The sequence below is a fragment of the Eumetopias jubatus genome, unplaced genomic scaffold (assembly GCF_037043125.1).
Source record: "Eumetopias jubatus isolate StellerSeaLion01/CBP00866 unplaced genomic scaffold, mEumJub1_p1.0 scaffold_7, whole genome shotgun sequence".
In the NCBI taxonomy this organism is placed as follows: Eukaryota; Metazoa; Chordata; class Mammalia; order Carnivora; family Otariidae; genus Eumetopias; species Eumetopias jubatus.
The window spans coordinates 66953382-66973424 of record NW_028274813.1 but is presented as its reverse complement, the minus strand read 5'-3'; the positions used below and the strand labels follow the sequence as shown (position 1 = coordinate 66973424).

The following is a 20043-nucleotide window of genomic DNA, read 5'->3' as shown; positions in this document are numbered from 1 at the left end:
CCCCTGTAATTCTTATTCACAATATTTGAGAAACAGATACATTCATGAATGAATAATCTTCTGGCCTATCCCAAGTTTCAGAGGCTTAATTCTATAAAGATTTTTTACTCCTCTATGTCACATTCCAGTATGGGTCAGATAGAGAATATTCCATTATGTTACTCAGGGACTCACTCTGCCATCTTCTAGAGCCCTGGAGTCCTGGATACTCTGTACTAGATATGGAGGGAAGAAAGCTTGTTGAGGATTCTGAAAGATAATACCATCCACTGGCCCAAAGTCAGTCACATGGCCCAACCTAATCGCACAGGAGGTTTGGGAATGTAATTTAGTTATGTGTTAAGGAAGAAAAATAAACGGGTTTACCTCTGAAACAAATAATACATTATATGTTAAAAAAAAAAAAGAAGAAGATAGCAGGAGGGGAAGAATGAAGGGGGGAATCGGAGGGGGAGATGAATCATGAGAAAATATGGTCTCTGAAAAACAAACTGAGGGTTCTAGAGGGGAGGGGGGTGGGAGGATGGGTTAGCCTGGTGATGGGTATTAAAGAAGGCACGTTCTGCGTGGAGCACTGGGTGTTATAGGCAAACAATGAATCATGGAACACTACATCAGAAACTAATGATGTAATGTATGGTGATTAACATAACATAATAAAAAATACATAATGAAAATTCAATGGTTCCTAATAAAATTACAGTCAATAATTTATTATATTTCAATTTATTATATTTAAAAAATAAATGGGTTTGCTGAACATATAGCATTATCTCTGCTTTACCAACTGTCTAAACATTTCCACCAACAAAACTAAATTTTATGATTCTTCCTCTAAGTTTTCATTAATTAACAATGGTAAGGAACTTTTGCTTACAAAATTCATTTACACATAATTTTGTAGAGCAAAATATCTCATAGTAGAAAGTGTTTATCAATAGGGATTGGAATCTCGGAAGGCTTTCTACACACTTTGATAGGTTTTTGTTCTATAGGAATTCTCTGGGTAATTTTTTGGAACATTTCTCCTATTTCATGTCTACTTAAAGCTCATATATGTGAAAGAGATTATATCCTCAAATGAGCATTTTCCTTGCTTTTATCATTTTGTGTCATTATCTCTACATTCTTTTTTTTTTTTAAAGATTTTATTTATTTATTTGACAGAGAGAGACACAGCGAGAGAGGGAACACAGGCAGGGGAGCGGGAGAGGGAGAAGCAGGCCTCCCAGTGAGCAGGGAGCCTGATGTGGGGCTCAATCCTAGGATCCTGGGATCATGACATGAGCCGAAGGCAGATGCTTAACAACTGAACCACCCAGGCGCCCCTCTACATTCTTTTATTATAGTTGTTATTGAGAGCATACTTTCAGATTTAGCACGGAGATTAACTGTAAAGTAAGTAAATAGTGAAATTTTTGTTAGAATGAAGTGTAAAAAGTCAATGCTTTTAAGAGGTTTTTTCATTGTTAACTGCTAATTCTAAGTGACTACAATACTCAAAAAACTGCAGATTGACAGCCTTAGATTTAAGAATTTTTTCCTATGAAGAATTGCTGTGACAGTAAAATTTACACATGGTGCAAGCTTTGCTATGATACTTCAAAATATGGCTTTTTCTAAAGTTTCACTTTACTGATAAGAGAGTTCCTTATACTAAAACCTATGTAGCACATGGGTTCCCAGGCATTCTCCAAAAGACAGACTTAAAATGTTTTCTTGATGGTGCTTGTTCATCGTGGCTAGGAAATAGAGTAAAACTTCCTATTTATCTTACACTTTAGCCAACAAATCACAAATGATAGCAACTAGTACTCAACAGTCACATTTTAGTAATACTAATAATCTGTTGGAGACTGGTTATGTATATTAATGATTTCATTTTCACTAAGAGTATTTTAAATTATATTGATACTATTTATTTAGAAGGTATAAACATTTTAATTATTTTCTCATAATTAATATGCACATGGGAAATTGGTCTTTTGTTTTATTTTATTAGAAATCAAAATAAAAACTTAAAAAAGAAACTATTCCTTATTCTTGTTTTTTAAAATTTTTTAAAAAAATATTTTATTTATTTATTTATTAAAATTTTTTAAAAAATATTTTATTTATTTATTTGAGAGAGAGAGAGAGCAGAGCGAGAGAGGGAGAGAGAGAGCACAAATAGGGATGTGGGGCAGAGGGAGAGGGACAAGCAGACTCCCCGCTGAGCAAGGAAGCCCAATGCAGAGCTCAATCCCAGGACCCTGAGATGATGACCTGAGCTGGAGGCAGATGCTTAACAGCACTCCCCACCCTTATTCTTGTTTAATCAAAAGATATATTTGTGATACTCATTAAGGTACATTCTTAAGTGGCCATTTTATTTTTTTAAACCTTTTTAAAAATTTTTTAAAGATTTTATTTTATTTTATTTTATTTTATTTTATTTTATTTTTAACTAGGCTCCATGTCCAATACGGGGTTCAAACTCATGACCCTGAGATCAAGAATGGTATGCTTTACCAACTGAACCAGCCAGATGTCCTTAAATGGCCATTTTAGTAATTAAGTGAAGTTAAAGACTGACATTCTTTGCATGATTATATATTTATGCACAAACTGCCATTTTTAATGGTTATTACACTAATTAGTAATTCTTACATGAAATATTTGTTGTTTTCCAACTGCTTTTTTAGCGCATTCTATAATTTTTTCTGTAATTACCTGTTTTCAAATTAAAAGGTTATAGAATTGAAAATAACTTCATGATTTTTAAAAAAGATTTATTTATTTAATGAGAGAGAGCACGCACATGGCAGAAGGCACAGAGAGAGAATCTCCAAGCAAACTTTCTGCTGAGTGTGGGGTCCCATGTGGGGCTGGGTCTTGATCTCATGACCCATGAGCTCATGACCTGAGCTGAAACTCAGAGTCGTTGGCTTAACCAACTGAACCACCCTGGTGCCGCTAATATCATAAATTTATTTCCATGATAGCCTAAGCAACTTTAGTCTTTATTAAATAAATTAATTTAGAAAAATGAGTATCCCTAACTATATTAGTTCTTTAATTGGAAATGCATATTATCTAATTGAACAATTCTGTGAGAGAAAAGGCAAATATACATTCAAAAAAGTAGAAAATCGCATTTTTAGTATTTTATTAAGTGAAATAAGTTACTGTGTAGTCATATAAGAACTATGATTAAATATTTTAGATGTTATAGGGGCACCTGGGTGGCTCAGTCATTAAGCGTCTGTCTTCAGCTCAGGTCATGATCCCAGGATCCTGGGATTGAGCTCCACATTGGGCTCCCTGCTCAGCGGGAAACCTGCTTCTCCCTCTCCCACTCCCCCTCTTGTGTTCCCTCTCTTGTGTCAAATAAATAAATAAAAATCTTTATGAAAATAAAATAAAATAATAAAAAATAAATATTTTATATGTTATATTTATAAATTCAGTTGTTTTGCATTATCTATCATTGTATATAGTCTTTTATTAATTATATTGTTTGTGTTCTATAAATTGTTTTCTTTATATTTTAGAATAATGATTGATGAAGATGAGGAAGCATTTAAAGAGAAAATAATTTCAGTTATTTTAACCTTTATGCAAGCATTCTAAAACTTTCATTTACTCTAGTAAATGTGAACCTCTAGAAAAATTTCTAAGTTTCAGTCTACTTGGACATAGAAGTTATTGAATATTCATATAAGAAATTATCACCTTGAGTGCTGCATATTCTTTATGAGATCTCATATCATGTATTAAAGATTATGAAAGTTTAAGTGCTCTAGACTGTAGACTATTTTGTTCCTTTTGTTTCATAACAAGTTGGTATGCTACTTTTAAATCACTAAACTTTTATATTATAGGACATAGACATTTTAGCTTAAGGTTTTATGCATATTTGACAAAAATAACTTTAGTCCTATAGTAGTTAAGCACAAATTGTTTAGCATTGAAGTTGTAACATAAATGCTAATTATAATTCATTGGCAAACCATTTAAGATTTTATGTAAGTTGACTTCAAGACATTTTCTTCCAAAACAGTTGTTACATTTCCCCATGTTTCCTCCATGGTGGATTTGAATTTAGCATCTGACATGTTTTCTCAACTACTGGTTTATAATGAAAACATGTAGGTACTCTAGGGAATGTGTTAAAAGCAAAAATTCTATGATCCTTGAAAGGTAAATGACAGCGCTGAGATTGTCACATCTGGATCAGAAATGTCTCATCTGTTTATCTATCTAAACAAACACAAATAAGATAATTAAGATCCTAACAATGCATGTTTTTAAAAACAACTTATGGTTTTGATTAGGTCAGAACTCTGCGATATTTTTAAAAATTTTTCTTTGTTCCCACATTTGAGTATAAATGGATTGACCTTCAACAATAAGTGCCTTTGAATGATTACAGCAAATCTATTATTTCATGTTTTGAAATCTGAAAGTAAAATTAATCCTCAGCTTTCAAACAACCGTATATAAATATATCATATAGTTAAACATACATATTTTTATACATATACACATAAATACGTGCATACACATATATATAATCCTGTATATTATAGGATGCCTAATTATTCACCTAAATTTACCTTAACATATTTTCATTCTTATTAGAATAGAGCTAATATATTTCAGAGTTGCTAACCTGCAGTGGTGAAAAATCAGTCACACACAAAAGCAAAATGAATCCCTTGGAAAATCACAATTGTTTCCATTTAAATAAGTTTTTAGCATCATAGTAAGCTGTTTCTTGACTTTTAAATTTAGCTTTGTATGTAGATTATTAAGTTAATGAAGATATTTTAATGTAAGCTAATATGTTCTAAATTGTATTAGTTTTAACTCCTAAAAATACCTTTTTGAGATCTCAAAGATAGGAAATTAAAATGTTTGTTTACATTCCAATCAATTTTAAATTAGTATAATCATGCTTTCTTGTTGAATTGAAAACATTTTCTTAAATTCTAGTCATATGGCTTGCTATTAAATTAATATAATCATACTCTCTTGTTCAGGTAGTAGTAAAGTAGTTGTTTAATTAAACATGTCATTTGTTTATAATGTAATGTTTCAGAAATGCTAGTTCAAAAGATAAGATAAGGATTTATATCAAACATTTCAATCTGACAAGTAAATTACATTTCTTCCACCATAAATAGGAAAGCAGAAAGCTGTAGCAGTGATGAAAAGACGTATTCTTATTACTTAGAGATATGATATGCACCAGTCTACAAAATATGAACTTTTCCACCTTCAAGATTAAGACAAAATCTCGACAACCACTAAAATAAGAATTTGTCTTGACTTTTAGTATTTTAAATATTGTATTAAAATTGTCCCTCCTTTTCTTAGTCAACTCAGAAAGTAAAAAAATTAGCAGGATGGATTTTGATATGAAAATCTGAATGAAATGAAATCCATGAGTTATTGTACATATATGAAAAATGAGAAGTCTCAGTCAATGCCATTCAAAATGTCTCCCATTTGCCAAAGCAGAATTAGGAGAACTGTTTATGTTTTTTACAATTTATATTTTGTTAAGTAGACTTTGTTGTAATTTCTCATTTACATAGAACATTTGTTGTTATAACAATTACCATTACTTTTACTACAGTAAAAGGATTCACCTAACTTTTAGTTAAAATTCAGAAATGAAAAAAGCTCAAAAAATTATATATGTAAGGTAAAAATTTTATATAGTGCTTAATTTGCAAAGAAATTTGGATAATTTTCTAAAGCCCTATGGAACTAGAGGAGAGGTTTTATATTTTGGTTATCTTTTATATAACTAAAGTATAACAACTGTTCCTGAAAAAAATATTTCTGGTTTTCATTTTCTCATCAAAATTAAAACATTACATGGGAAAACTAAAAGATTGCTAATAGTTATGAATGAATTTGTAGTTTATTGGAACAAGGCATACTGATGGTACTGTGTCACAAAACATAATCTGATTTTCTGTTCTTCACTCAAAATTCAGCTATCATGAGCTTGTTAAATATGTTTTCAAAGTTACTGAAATATTGCCTCTTTATGAATTCAAGGTAAACATAAACATCCATTTCTTCATTTTCTATGAGATTCTCTTCATCCTCTGTTAGGTTTTAAAAATTATTATGATAGGAATATTGATATTAACTAATATTTATTGAGTGATTATTATGTGCAAGACACCTTACATGTTTACTATTTGGATACATTTGGTCATATCTCCATAAACAGGCACATTGTTATGCTCACGACATACTTATATTCTACTGAATAGATTAAAATTATATATGAAAGAGAAATTAGGAGCGAGTCTTTTATAATTAAGTTAATAAAAAGGGATGTTAAAATGTGGTAAAACCAATCTAGTATTATTTTATTTTGGCAGTTATATTTTTTCCCTCCTTGGTGAACCACAAAGGAAGAAGATGCGTATGATTTTTACAGGGGTGAAATAGGTTGTCTGTCAGTTGGGTCTAGGCGACAGTCTGTCTGCAAGCCGTAAGATGATCTGCAGAGTGCCAGAGGAAAGCAGGCAGGATGCCTGGCTTGCAAGAATAGATATTGATCTACCTTAGCCACCTAAACAATGCCTCACCTGTTTGCCTTGTCCATACCTTATTTTACGCAGTCTAATGCTTGTTTTGTTTGACTTTTCTTTTATTTCTCTGGATCTGAGCTTTGATACACTTTGGGGAGTACATAAACACAGTGTTGTACTTGAACATCACCATACTTCTGAGTCCTCTGGTGGTTTAGGACCACCCCTCCCTCTTGAATAGCTTTGTTATTGAAAATTATGAACCAGAGCTAAATTACTAGGCCTCCTACAGAAGTAGTTGATCCAGCAGCCTAGTGTCCAATAACACTGAACGTGAGATGCTACTAATTACTGCCTATGGACCTCGTTGAAAATTTCTTAAATTTCAGCTTGTAAAAGGCTTATTATTAATTCTTTTTTTTCCTTAGCAGATAGTTGAAAGATAAGTTACTACAGTATTTAGAATTCTATCCATTTTTTTGGAGCACAACTATGTTACTATGTACTGCCTCAAGCACTAATGAAATACAAAACTACATTCAGCTTCCCAGTAAACTATAATATAAATATTTTACCAGCACTTATTATTAGTTTGCCATTTCCTGCTGACAGCTATTCCAACTTTGCCAGCAGGCACTGGATCTCACAATTGTATTATGTTTTGAACAAATAGCGACAAACAAAAATTCTCACAAAATAAATGAACAAGATTTCCTGGGGAAAAAAAGCCTCTTCCAATGTTAAATGAATATTTCTTTCAAACTCTGACATGTAATATTATTTAATTTGCATATTGCACATTTCACTTTTACTGGAAAACAATTAAGTTAATGAGGAACAAATAATGTGCACTCAGGGATAATTTAATATTACTTGTTATTTGATTTTAAGGTTTTTTTTTTAACTTTTTGCTGTTTTAGAGAGCCCACATCTGAATACTTATATTGATAATGGAGCACTCTTGTTCTCAAATGATAACAGTTTAAAGAACTAGCAGTAATAAAGCATCCTTTTTAGAACCACAAAATAAGAAGGTTCATATAAAACTTTGTGTTTTTTCTGTGCTGTCAAGGAAGACCATAAAACTTAGCAATTGACAAAATATGAAAGTGTTTAAAATATGTCTTGGCTTTAAACTGGAATAACTTTCTACTAATGCTACTTATATCAGTGATAATAACTCACTAGCAAATATTATCCACTCCTTTGCCCTACTCTTGCTTCATTACAGTTCACTCGGATAAAGCACCACCTTTGTTAAATCAAACCCTTAACTTACTCAATATTTCCCCACTTGCAATTGACTGTGGCTGGAGAAAAAAAATACAAAACAATGTTGACTGATCTCACCTTAAGTTTGGGATCAGTTTTCTCAAGGAGCTCTTTAATACTGTGTAGCACTCATACTACATTTGCCTAGTTCATTCATAAGATGCAGATGATTATTTTACATCTTCTCTACTCAAAATCTCCAGCATGTCTTTCCTCATCTTCATCCTCAACTGCTGACCATAATTTCTACCCCACAAAGAATGAAACAAAACAGCATTTCTATGAGCTAATACTTCTTTTTTTTAAATTAAATTTAGTTAGCCAACATATACTACATCATTAGTTTCAGATGTAGTGTTCAATAATTCATCAGTTGCATATAACACCCAGCGCTCATCATATCAAGTACCCTCCTTTTTTTTTAAAGATTTTATTTATTTAATTGAGAGAGAGAGAATGAGAGATAGAGAGCACGAGAGGGAGGAGGGTCCGAGGGAGAAGCAGACTCCCTGCTGAGCAGGGAGCCCGATGTGGGACTCGATCCCGGGACTCCAGGATCATGACCTGAGCCGAAGGCAGTTGCTTAACCAACTGAGCCACCCAGGCGTCCATCATCAAGTACCCTCCTTAATGCCCATCACCCAATTACCCCATCCCCCCACCCACCTCCCCTCCAGCAACCCTCAGTTTGTTTCCTATAGTTAAGAGTCTCTCATGGTTTTTCTCCCTCTCTGATGACTTCCCATTTGGTTTTTCCTTCCTTCCCCTATGATCCTCTGTGCTCTTTCTTATATTCCACATCTGAGTGAAACCATATGATAATTGTCTTTCTCTGACTGACTTATTTCACTCAGCATAATACCCTCCAGTTCCATCCACATTGATGTTAAGTGGAAAGTATTCATCCTTTCTGATGGCTGAGTAGTAGTCCATTGTATATACCACATCTTTTTCCATTCATCTTTCGATGGACATCTCGTATGAGCTCCTACTTCTACCTATTTATATTTGTGCAAATTTACTTGAATTTTTTATTACCATACTCCTAAAAAAGTCTAGCTCTCTACTTGTTTATTAGATTCTATCCTCCTGTCCCTTACTCTACAATGTGAATCTAACAATTCTCTCTTCTTTTTCTTGCACAACATATACTTCCCTTGATACTGAGTGGTTCACATCAGCACACACACACACACACAGGCTATTTCTTGCACTTCTAAAAAACTCACTTTTGACTCCACTTCTCTTTCTGGCTCATTCTCTTTACAACCTCTCCTCTTCTCTCATTTCTTTTTAAAAGAATTCCCTGAAAAAGAGTTTTTATATGCGGTTTCCAATTTCTCCTATTCTTTCTTTAATCCAAACAGACTTTTACTGCCAAAACGTCACCAAAATGGCTTTTATCAAGGTTGTCGGAGAACTCCATGTTGTTAAATCAAATGGTGAATTCTCAAGCCTCATCTAACTTGAACTCTCATTAATATTTGACAAAATTGATCACCATCACCTTCTTACAACACTTGCTTTATTTGACTTGTAGGAAGACAAACTTACATATTGTTTTGATTTATGTTTGTTTGTTTTCCTACATCTGGATGTTCCATCTCAGATTTTTTGATATTTCCTCCCAGTTTCCCTGACTTCTCAATATTGCAGTGCTTCTGCGTTCAGTACTCACATCAATTCCTTTTTTTGACCCATAATAATTCAGTACTCACATCAATTCTTTTTTTTGACCCATAATAATTACTTTGTCAAAGTCGTCCACTCTCAAGGCTTTGATATGCTGATTTAATATATAATATATAAATCTATAATTTAATGATATAAAACATACAAATATATATTATATAAAATATATTTATATTGTAAAATATGTTATATATAGTATATAAACCTATAAACATGTATATAAATCAACATATAAATATAAGTGACTGATTTAGATTTCTTTTGTGAATTACATTCTTTACAGCTACCCACAAGATAAGTCCACTTGGACAGCAAATATACATCTTAAATTTAACATGTCCAAAGATAACCTTTTGGTATTCTCCCATAACCTGCTCTTCACCCATTCTTTTTCTGGTCAGGGAAATTCAACTCCATTCTTCTAATTACACAAACTAAAATTCCTTAGCATGGCCTTTGGCTATTACCTTTCTTTCACATGCAACATCCAGTCTGTCAGTGATTTATGTAGGTGCTATTCTCAAAATGTATCCAAAAGTTAGCCATTCCTTGTCACCCTCATTGGCACATCTTGGGTCCAAGCCACTTATCATATCTCCCCTGGATTATTAAAATAGCCTCTGCTTCTCTCCTTGTCTCTCTTTAGTTTTACTCAACCAGTAACCAGGAAATGTTCAAATCTAACTCAGGTAATCTCAATTTTCTGTTCAACTTCCTATTGCTTTCTTATTTTAGTCAGGCTAAAAGCCAAAATCCTTGCAAAGATTATAAGGCCTTGCATGACCTGTGCTCTTCCTTACCCTTCTGACTTCATAGCCACTTCCTCTCTCCCTCCATTACTCTGTCTGGCCACTCTAGCCAACTAGTTGTTTCTCAAAGGTACAAGAATGGCTCCCATAACAGGAGCTTTACATTTCCTATCCCCTCTCCTGGGTAAGCTCCCCCTGCCCCAGCCACACACATATGTAACAAATGGCTGACTCCCCACTTCCTTTACACAGATTTCAATGAGTCCTTCCCAGACTATACTATCAAAAATTTCAACCCTTCTCCCACACTTCCTATGACTTTTCCCTACATTATTTTTCTCCTTACTATTTAACTAACATACTGTATATTTTATTTGTTTATTGTTTCTCTTTCCCACTAGAATACAAGCTCCATGATGTCAGGGGTTTTGTCTTTTTCATCTTATTTTGTCTGTGATAAATCTCCAGTGCTTAAAACATGGCCTAAGATAAGGTTGATAAGTATCTGTTTAATGAATATATAAATGAATGAATAAATGAATGAATGAGTGAAGATTTGGGGAAAGCTGTGTAAAGAAAATATTTTATTAAACTTTAATTTTTGGTAATTATTTACAAATTGTGTGATGTCTGATGAATTGAGGAAACAATTAATCACTGGGTATTATACGAAAACAATGGATCATGGATCACCACATCAAAAACTAATGATGTATTGTATGGTGACTAACATAACATAATAAAATTAAAAAAGAAAGGAAACAATTAATAATGTATTTTCCTCTCTGATTCTTCTGGTCTGACCTGCCAACTCTGTCATTGCAGTGGTTGATTTCTAAGGCTTTGATATCAGGCATGTAATAATTTAATCTTTTTATATATCCTAGATTTCCCACTTGAAAAAGGATGCCAGTTAGTGTTTATTTATTAAATTCATTATGGATGAATGAAAGTAATTTAAGATGACCTATTCTGGAATTTAAAAAATTACAATGAGAAGGAATGTGTGATGATATCTTTCCCCTCTGGATCTTTGTATCTACTTTTCTTTTAGCCTAGTATGCTTTTACTCTTTTCTCAACTTTTCAATCTCTGTCCTTGAAGTCTCAGCTTAGATGTCACTTTCTTGATAAAATCTTCTCTTAACCACTTCCATCTATGTAAATGGGATTAAGGGCCATACTTACCTCTATCATGACACTACACATTGGTGAAAATGTTTATTTTTCAGTCTCATAGTAAATAGACTTCAAACGAATTGAAGGTAAGGCTCTTGTCTAATTTTGTCTTGTATTCATCTCACAAAACTCAATGGCTAAAATATGAACAAACATTTAATAATGGTTTATTATTTTAGGCACTTCTGCCCTCTAGAGATAGGACTTAATCAGTTAAATTGAGACTCAATTTAGGAGCTGTGTCTGTTTTGGTCATTTTTGCATTTTGTGTCTATGTATAGTAAGTATTTAATACATGGTGTTGAATCCAATTCTATGTAGTGAAATTAATAATGAATTTGTTTCATTTTCAAATTGCTTTGAAATTCATTTCACCATTGCTTTCTACTCTCAGTGTTGGTAAGACTCAAAAGGTCTTCAAGAACCATCACCCAATAAATGTACTCTGTTAACACAGAACAAGCTTATCACACTGACCTAGGTTTCTGGCACTTTCCTTTACAAGAATCTATTTGAGGAAGATCACTTTCCCAACAGCCAATTTGCATTTGTCAAGTTCATTTCTTTTAATTTTTCAATGTTAGCAGTCAAATTTTTATTTTGTCATTATAATAGCATTTTAAGTAATGTCCAAGGGCTCTCTATCTCAGCTCCCTGTTTGCATATGTAGACCGAGGGTCAGAGGGTAGAGGAGATAGAGAATGCGGAGAAACTGAGGAAAACTCAAAATTTCTTTTCACCAACTTCATATTATTTGTGTAATATGAAAACATGCATGTTACTCAACTGCACAAACTGGATTTGCTCTGTTCTAGTCTCAAGTGCAAGATAGTTGCCAAGTGAATGAATATCCCTTCCCAGCAACCGCCCCCAACAATCACTTCCCATAGCTCTATCCTAAAAATGTAATTAAATTTTAGGTTAAAAGAATATTCTGGCCCACAGATTGGGAGAAAATATCTATAAATCACCTATGTAACAAAGAACATGTATCTGGAACATATAAGGAACTCTTACAACTGCACAATAAAAAGTAAATTATTTTAAAGATGGACAAAAAATTTGAATAGTTCTTTCTCTAAAGGAGTATTCGAATGGTCAATAATCCCATGAAAAGATGTCCAATAACATTAGTCACTAGGAAAATGCAAATCAAAACCACTGTGAGATATCACTTCACACCCATGAGGATGGCTAAGATAAAAAAGATGAACAATAAGAAGTGTTGATGAGTATGTGGAGAAATTGGGACTCTCATATATTGCTGGAGGAATGGTAAAATGGTACAGCACTTTGTAAAACAATTTGGCAATTTCTCAAAATGCTACCTTTGCCTCTGTCCTGAATTTGACTCCCTGTTTATGGATTGCTAGACTCCATTTCCTTTACTCACTTCTTTGAGTTGGTGGACTAGGTCCTTCAATTGCTTCCTGAGAAAGGCTACCTGAAAGGTAAGTTATTTGAGATACTGTCTGGAAAGAAGATATTCTATTCTTATACTTGATTGATACTCTCGTAGGAAAACCTTTTTCTCAGTATCTTTAAGTTATTTTTCTATTGTTTTCCACTTCTTATTGAGTGATGCTATTGAGCTGTTGAGTCCCATTTGTGTTTTAAGTGTTTTTTGTTGTTTACTTGTTTATACTACAAAATATAATTAATGTCCCTAATTTCTCTTGGTCAGGTCTACTCATTCAAAGTGAAGTGGAACATTTCTACAATGATGGAGAATGTGGGATAGTTTAAAATCCAATTTAATAGTCTACACAATGTATATTCCTCAATGAATTTGTCCAATAAACTAATTTGACTTTTCTAACTTTTGCTAGCTTTATTGGCATTTCTTTTGATACACATTAGATGACATTTTAATCCCACTTAGAATAGTGGTCAGATGGTCGTTAACACGTGGTGGGAGATCATTAACTAAAATGAAATCCTCTTCTGTAAAACATTTTTTCTTTAAAGTTATAACAAAGTCATTCCATGGAGAAAAAAAGTTTTCAACTGCCAAAGTAAAGTGATCAGGGAACAGGAGTTTAGAGCAAATACTAAAAAGAGAAGATAATTTTTGAACTGACAATCCATTTATTTATATTTACCAGATAATTACTTTACCTCCTGCAACACTTTGATTATGAAATAAAGGACTGAGGAAATTAACTGGATTAATTCAGTCAAGAAAATTATCAGTTTTTATTTAAATTGTTTCCAGAGGTTTTCAATCAGGTGGGTAGGTGAAAAGATATTCTCTATCCTTTTGCCCTGGGAGTATATCAGAGTCTCAGCAATGAGAGTTGAGAATATAGGGCTGTGTGGGTCAGAGAAGGGACATGCATATATTTTGTAAGAGGTCCCCAGGGGATTCAGATACACCTCCGTGCTAGTTTAACCAAAGCAGGTTTGTATATCTACTTTACAGTAGCCACTTTACTCAGTCTCTCAATTGCCTTTTATCTACCTAGCCCTGCTACTATGTCCTCCCTCCCCTCCATTTTTGGAAGAGAAACTAAATGTGATCAAGTGAGACATTTTGTAGTGAGAAGGATACAGTTTTAATACTTTTAAAACATTTCAAAAAGCAATACAATTAGCTAAGCACTTATGTTTTATTAGTAATAGCAAGCAAAATTAATAAGTAAATTCAACTTAAAATGATTATGTGTCAGAGTGTATAGTTTTTACATTGACATTTCACATAATCTGACTTTGCTTAGAAGAGAAATCACTCGGCTGTTAAAATTACTTTTAAAGAGCTGTCAAAATTGGAAAACCTGCTGTCAAAAATATGATGAGAAAAGTTTAAAAATGGTAAAGTATGTTGACTTAGACAAAAAATATTACCTTCATGAAGGAAAACTTGAATATTTATCATGATCTTCAAAAGGGATGATTTTCCCTCCTGAAATTGGACATCTTTGTTTTAAAATTTATATCTTGACACATGTATTTTCACTTTAATAGCAACATGAATGAAACCATTTATATTTGTACCACAATGAGAACTTGTCTAGGTCCTAGAAAATGCTTAAAATATTAATGCCATCTATGATCCTTCTTACCATTATTTATTTTCCTTCATTTTTTAAAATAGATTTTATTTATTTATTTTCAAGAGAGAAAGGGTGTGAGTGAGGGGAGGGGCAGAGGGAGAGGGAGACATCATCTCAAGCAGACTCTCCACTGAGCATGGAGCCAAGAAGTCAGGCTCGATCTCACGATCCTGAGATCATGACCTGAACCAAAGGAAGATGCTTAACGCACTGAGCTACCCAGGTGCCCCTATTTTGGTTCATTTTTAATTGAAGAGGAATTTTAACCCCTGTCCTTGTTTTCAGCTTCTTGGACTTCTTATACATGTATTTATGAAATAAATACATTTTAGTTAAAATGTATTTTAATAGACGGATGCAAATCTATGTTTTCTGGAAAGTTTGGTGAGATTTTTATATTTTTATTCCGCCTATTCAAATTATAAGAAAATAATATTATCTCCCTTTGTCAGATGCTCAGTTATGCACCACTGAGAGTTTGAATTCCAAATGGTTAATTTTGAAACTTCACACTAATCTTTACTTAAAGATTGATCCTTCTGTCCCTATCATAATATAATTCAAAAGACATTAATATTTGAGGGCCTTGGAATTGAGGAAAGATACATTAGTAAAACTGAGCCTCTTTTAAACTCTTTCCATTTTACCATGAGTAAAATCTGCCAATAATTTAAATCTCAAAGAGTTGAATTTCTCTTTGAAATAGTCACTAGGATTCTCCAGAATATGTAAAACATTAGGTTTTCAGTTCTTAACAAAAATAAATAAAGATTTGTATTTAGGAGAATAAAATATATGAATATGAAATAAAACACAAGATTTCCCCCTATTTTTCTGCCTATGCAAACAATATAAGACTTAAAGTTGGTAGGCCGAGTGACTACTTTGTCCATCTGTTACTGTTGTATGACCTTAGGTATTTGCCTCTTTCTCCATATGTAAACTACAAGTAATCAGTTATCCCCAATCTGGCACATTCACAAAAATGTTATGAGGATTACCTTAAAAATGATTGTAAAGAACTTTGTAAATGTACATGTTTATATAGCCCTGTTTTACAAAGAAGGAAACCAAAGTAAAGATACAAAGTAAAAATGGAGTGGATTATTTGAGCTGGAATTGTGGAAGAAAAAAAAATTTTCCCTGCAAAAAGAAAAATAATGCAATTGTTCCTGATGAGCAAATAATATTGTTTTATGATAGTTACTATTTATTGTTATGTGAAATAATTTATGGCTGGCTATTAGATATCCTCATGTTTACACAACCTTCTATTTTATTGCCACTAGATTTAACCATCAAAATTTTAAAAATTGAATTTCATGCACCATATCATACATGTAACCCAAAACATACAAGCTTAAACAACAAAGATACTTAAAAACATTGCCATGAGTGAGAGAAATTAATTTCATGGCATTGACTTGAATGCCAGAATAATTTTAGGAGATGTCAACTATATAGAAAATTAAGTGTGAGGCTTGTAAATTTAAACATATTCGAATCTGAATATATAAATCTCATTGTTCTCAGAATCATGTTGACATACCCTTATTACACACACGCAAAAGAAACTATAAACTTAGAACTCTAACTGGTAATCCAAAATACAGTATGTGTACATTGAAGAAAAGTTTGTGTTGCTATGGGAACTTTGGCTTTGTTTATATTAAATTGCAAACTATATTAGGTGCCTTGGTTCACCTTAATGACTACCTTCAGATATTGCTAATTATACTATTTTCCCTCATTCACTCTGATGATTAACTCCTTAAGGTTAATACTGCTCATCTTTATTGAGTTAGTTCATATTTTTCTTGAATACAGAAATATGAACTTACATTTACCTTCATTTGTGAAAATTGCATTATGCATGTCACCATCACCTGTTCATTACATTAAGTAAAAGGAGTTTTAGCTTTTATGAAATTTGCAAAATTACATTTATGAAAATTATAAGCTTGACCTTGTTTGCCTATAGATACAACATATTCCAAATTGTAGAAAATAAATTTTTTTGGATATAAAAATGTATAATTTCCTTATTCAGAATTTCTTGTAGCATTTTAAAAGAGGAAATCTAGGCCATTAAAAAAAGTGTCCACACTTTCAATGTATAGGCACAGACATGATGAAATATTCCTTACATGTATGCAGAATCCCTCTGAGTTAGTAGGACTCTATAGAGCTCGTTAGTAGTGAATGTGCTATTATAAATATACCTATACAAGATATTGAATCTCAAGGCTTTAGTTACCTTTCCACATTTTCCAATTAAAACACTTGAAAATCAGAAAAATTTTAGAATGAAAACTATGTATGGTTATTTTAATTAGGATAACCTGGGATTGCTATCTTTATTCAGAAATGATCCCGGGGTTTCTATTGTGTGTTAGATATGTGCTGGGCATGGGTGTTCATGGTAATATAGATAAGCTCTCGTGAGGTTATAAATATTCAAGGAAGCAATTACAATATAGCCATTCAGATCCTGTATTTTATAAAGCTGTTGTTAAATCCCTTAGGATTTTTTTTTTTTTTTTGCCTTCAGGATCATATTTATTCTGTTTGAGAAGATACATCAAGTGGTCTCTGAGCTACAAAGGGTAAAAAAAATTCTCTTATTACAAGTTGACATAAGTAAAAGGTAAAACATTTTTTCCAACAGCATGAACCACATAGCCAGAAAGAGATATATGTTTAGTATAGATAACTTCATTCCTGATCCTTTATGTCTACTTTTATAACTTTAGGCAGATAATAAATTAAGTTAAAATGCACTATAATACACACACACACACACACACACACACACTACATATGTATAAGATAAGACATAAAATGCACTATAATATTTGGTAAACTTCAGGACCAGTATCCCATGTACACCACAATGTACACTTTAATATCCCAAAGAATGAAGACTTGCAAGTAGATATTTTAAACATACTAGTCTACAGCTACAAAATTTTACTCTTGATAGCATTTACCCTTTTGGGGAGTCTTTCAGTCTCCAAGGGATAAAATCAGAGAAAAGAAGTATATACACTAAAGGGGTTCAGAACAATTCTCCTCAAAATGTGCTACTTTGGCATGTGGATTATTTTGAGCTGAAGGCAATCAAGACCCAGCAGACTCAAGAAAAACTTTTACCTCTCCCTTAAACTACCTAAAAAAATTTACATAGGGGGACTAGCCCAGATAAAGAGCTATAACCAAGAGATAATTTTTTATCTGAATGACTCATCTGTATGGCAGGACAAACATCTAATTGCTAAACATCTGCTCTTTTTATCCTGTGAATCACCCTCCTCCCCTTTGAAGTCCCTGGCCTCTATCTCATTCCTTCCATGGAGATGGCATATAAGCCTCAACTGCCTGACTTATCCCCACATCTCATATTTTTATGGGATCTCCATATGTGTGTAATTAAATTTGTTTTTCTCCCATTCATCTGTTTTATGTTAATTTGATTATTAGACTAGCCAATAAAACCTAGAATGGTAGAAGGAAAAATATTTCCTCCCCAACAACAGAAATCCACATTGCAAAAGCTATAAAGATTTGCAGCACAGGGGCACCTGGCTGGCTCAGCCAGTAAGGCATGCAACACTTGGTCTCAGGGTTGTAGTTTTGAGCCCATGTTGAGTGCAGAGATTACTTAAAAATAAAATCTTTAAAAATTAAAAAACGTTTGCAGTACAGTAAGAAGGTGTCCCTATTTCTTCACATTGTATAGAAATTATGTGAATTATGTTGCCTATCTCTTGCCATGTCCTGCTCTGTTGGTCAAATACTAAGAAGCAATGCTTCCAACTGGAGTATCTGCAGAGTTGCAGTCTGCCAAAGGGAACAAGTCAGCAGCAAAATCTTTGAAATTGTCGAAGTGGGACTCCGGTTGTCTTTAGGGCTATTCATTTTATTTTTTTTTTAAGATTTTATTTATTTATTTGACACAGAGAGACACACAGAGAGAGGGAACACAAGCAGGGGGAACTGAAGAGGGAGAAGCAGGCTTCCCGCTGAGCAGGGAGCTTGATGCGGGGCTCGATCCCAGGACCCTGAGATCACAACCTGAGCTGAAAGCAGAGGCTTAATGATGGAGTCACCCAGGCGCCCCTCCTCTTTTTATTTATTTTTTATTTTATTATTTATTTATTTATTTATTTATTTGTCTTTAAGGATATTCAGACAGGGAAGTCCTTGACTACTAATGTTGCAGTGATAGATTCTGGTGTGAAAAGTAACTTTTGGTGGCTTAAATAGATAATTGGATGAAAATGTAATATCCAGAAAAACCACACCACCTTCATGCACGCAATCTGCTGGACCAAATACAGTTAATCTCCATTCATAAATGTTATCTCCTTTGGGCCCAGCATGGTGGTAGGGAGGAGGAACATGGATGACTTCAGTTAGCTCCTTCTGAAGTCTTTTCACATTAGCAGATAATTCGGCAGTGGTTTTTCTAGAGAGTTTGGTGCTTTTTGTTTTTTTGTTTTGTTTTGTTTTGTTTTTTGTTTTTTGTTTTTTCCTGGGTGACAGAAGATTTTCTTTATTCTTTTTCAGGCTCTGGAGCAGAAAGATCTCTTTGATCTGCATCTGAACTACCGCTGCTGGTGCTCGGGCTATCAACACTGAATCTTCGCTTATCATCGGACATCTTGGTGAAGTTACTTCTTGGAAAATTCGACTGCTCATCTGGCCTATTCATACAGTCCTACAGTGTGGGAGGAAGAGAGCGGGGGGAAAAACCCTTCCTTAAGGAAATGCAGGCAGCTGGGAGTGGGGGTTGAGAGAGTAGGGAAAAAAAAGAAGCCAAGGAGATTTGGGCTGAGGAGTGTGTAAAATTAAAAGTAGGGGGGATTGTGCCCCTTAGGAATTTTTTTAAGGATAATTATTTTTTTAAAGGCATGGCCATTGACGATATTTGCAGGCAGGTTGGTTCAGGTCAAGAAGCAGGGGTTTGTGGAGAGAGGTTTTATGTATGATACAGGAGTGATGGATATACAATATTCTGCCTTTGTCAAAACCCATAGGACTTTTTATAGCACTAGAATGAATTTTAATGTATGCAAATAAAAAAAATCTTTTAGAAGGTTGGGAGATCTCAGAATGGAATGCATACTGTCACAAAACAATCTAACTGTGTGACACTAACAAAACAACCTCACTGCAGGGATGGGTGGTAAAGGTCTGGCCTTTGTAAGTTTGGAAATCAGGGAAGTCTGTAAGACCAAAAGCAAAGGAATTGCACATAAACAATTATAACTTCAGTTAATATTTGTTTTCCATAAAGGTATGGGCTAACAAATTTGAAGCCACTATGCATATATACTAAAATTGAACAGTTAGGTAGATGGATAGCACATGATAGAAGCCAAGTTTCTCACTGTTGGAGCTGGAGAATATAGGCAAATAAGAAAAGGCTAGTCTGATCTATTTGGTAATAAAATAGAGTAGGAGACATCAGCATATACTCATTTTAGCTTAATATAGAGACAGAAGGATACATATAGAATATTTATAGATATGTGTGTATACAAAATTGATATAAACC

General features: G+C 33.4%; 1 pseudogene; it reads right to left on the bottom strand.

Annotated features, from left to right (window-relative positions):
* Window positions 1–18243: 18243 nt before the first annotated feature.
* LOC114217845 (ubiquitin-conjugating enzyme E2 E3 pseudogene) lies at window positions 18244–19146 on the bottom strand (annotated as a pseudogene).
* Between the last annotated feature and the right edge of the window lie 897 nt (window positions 19147–20043).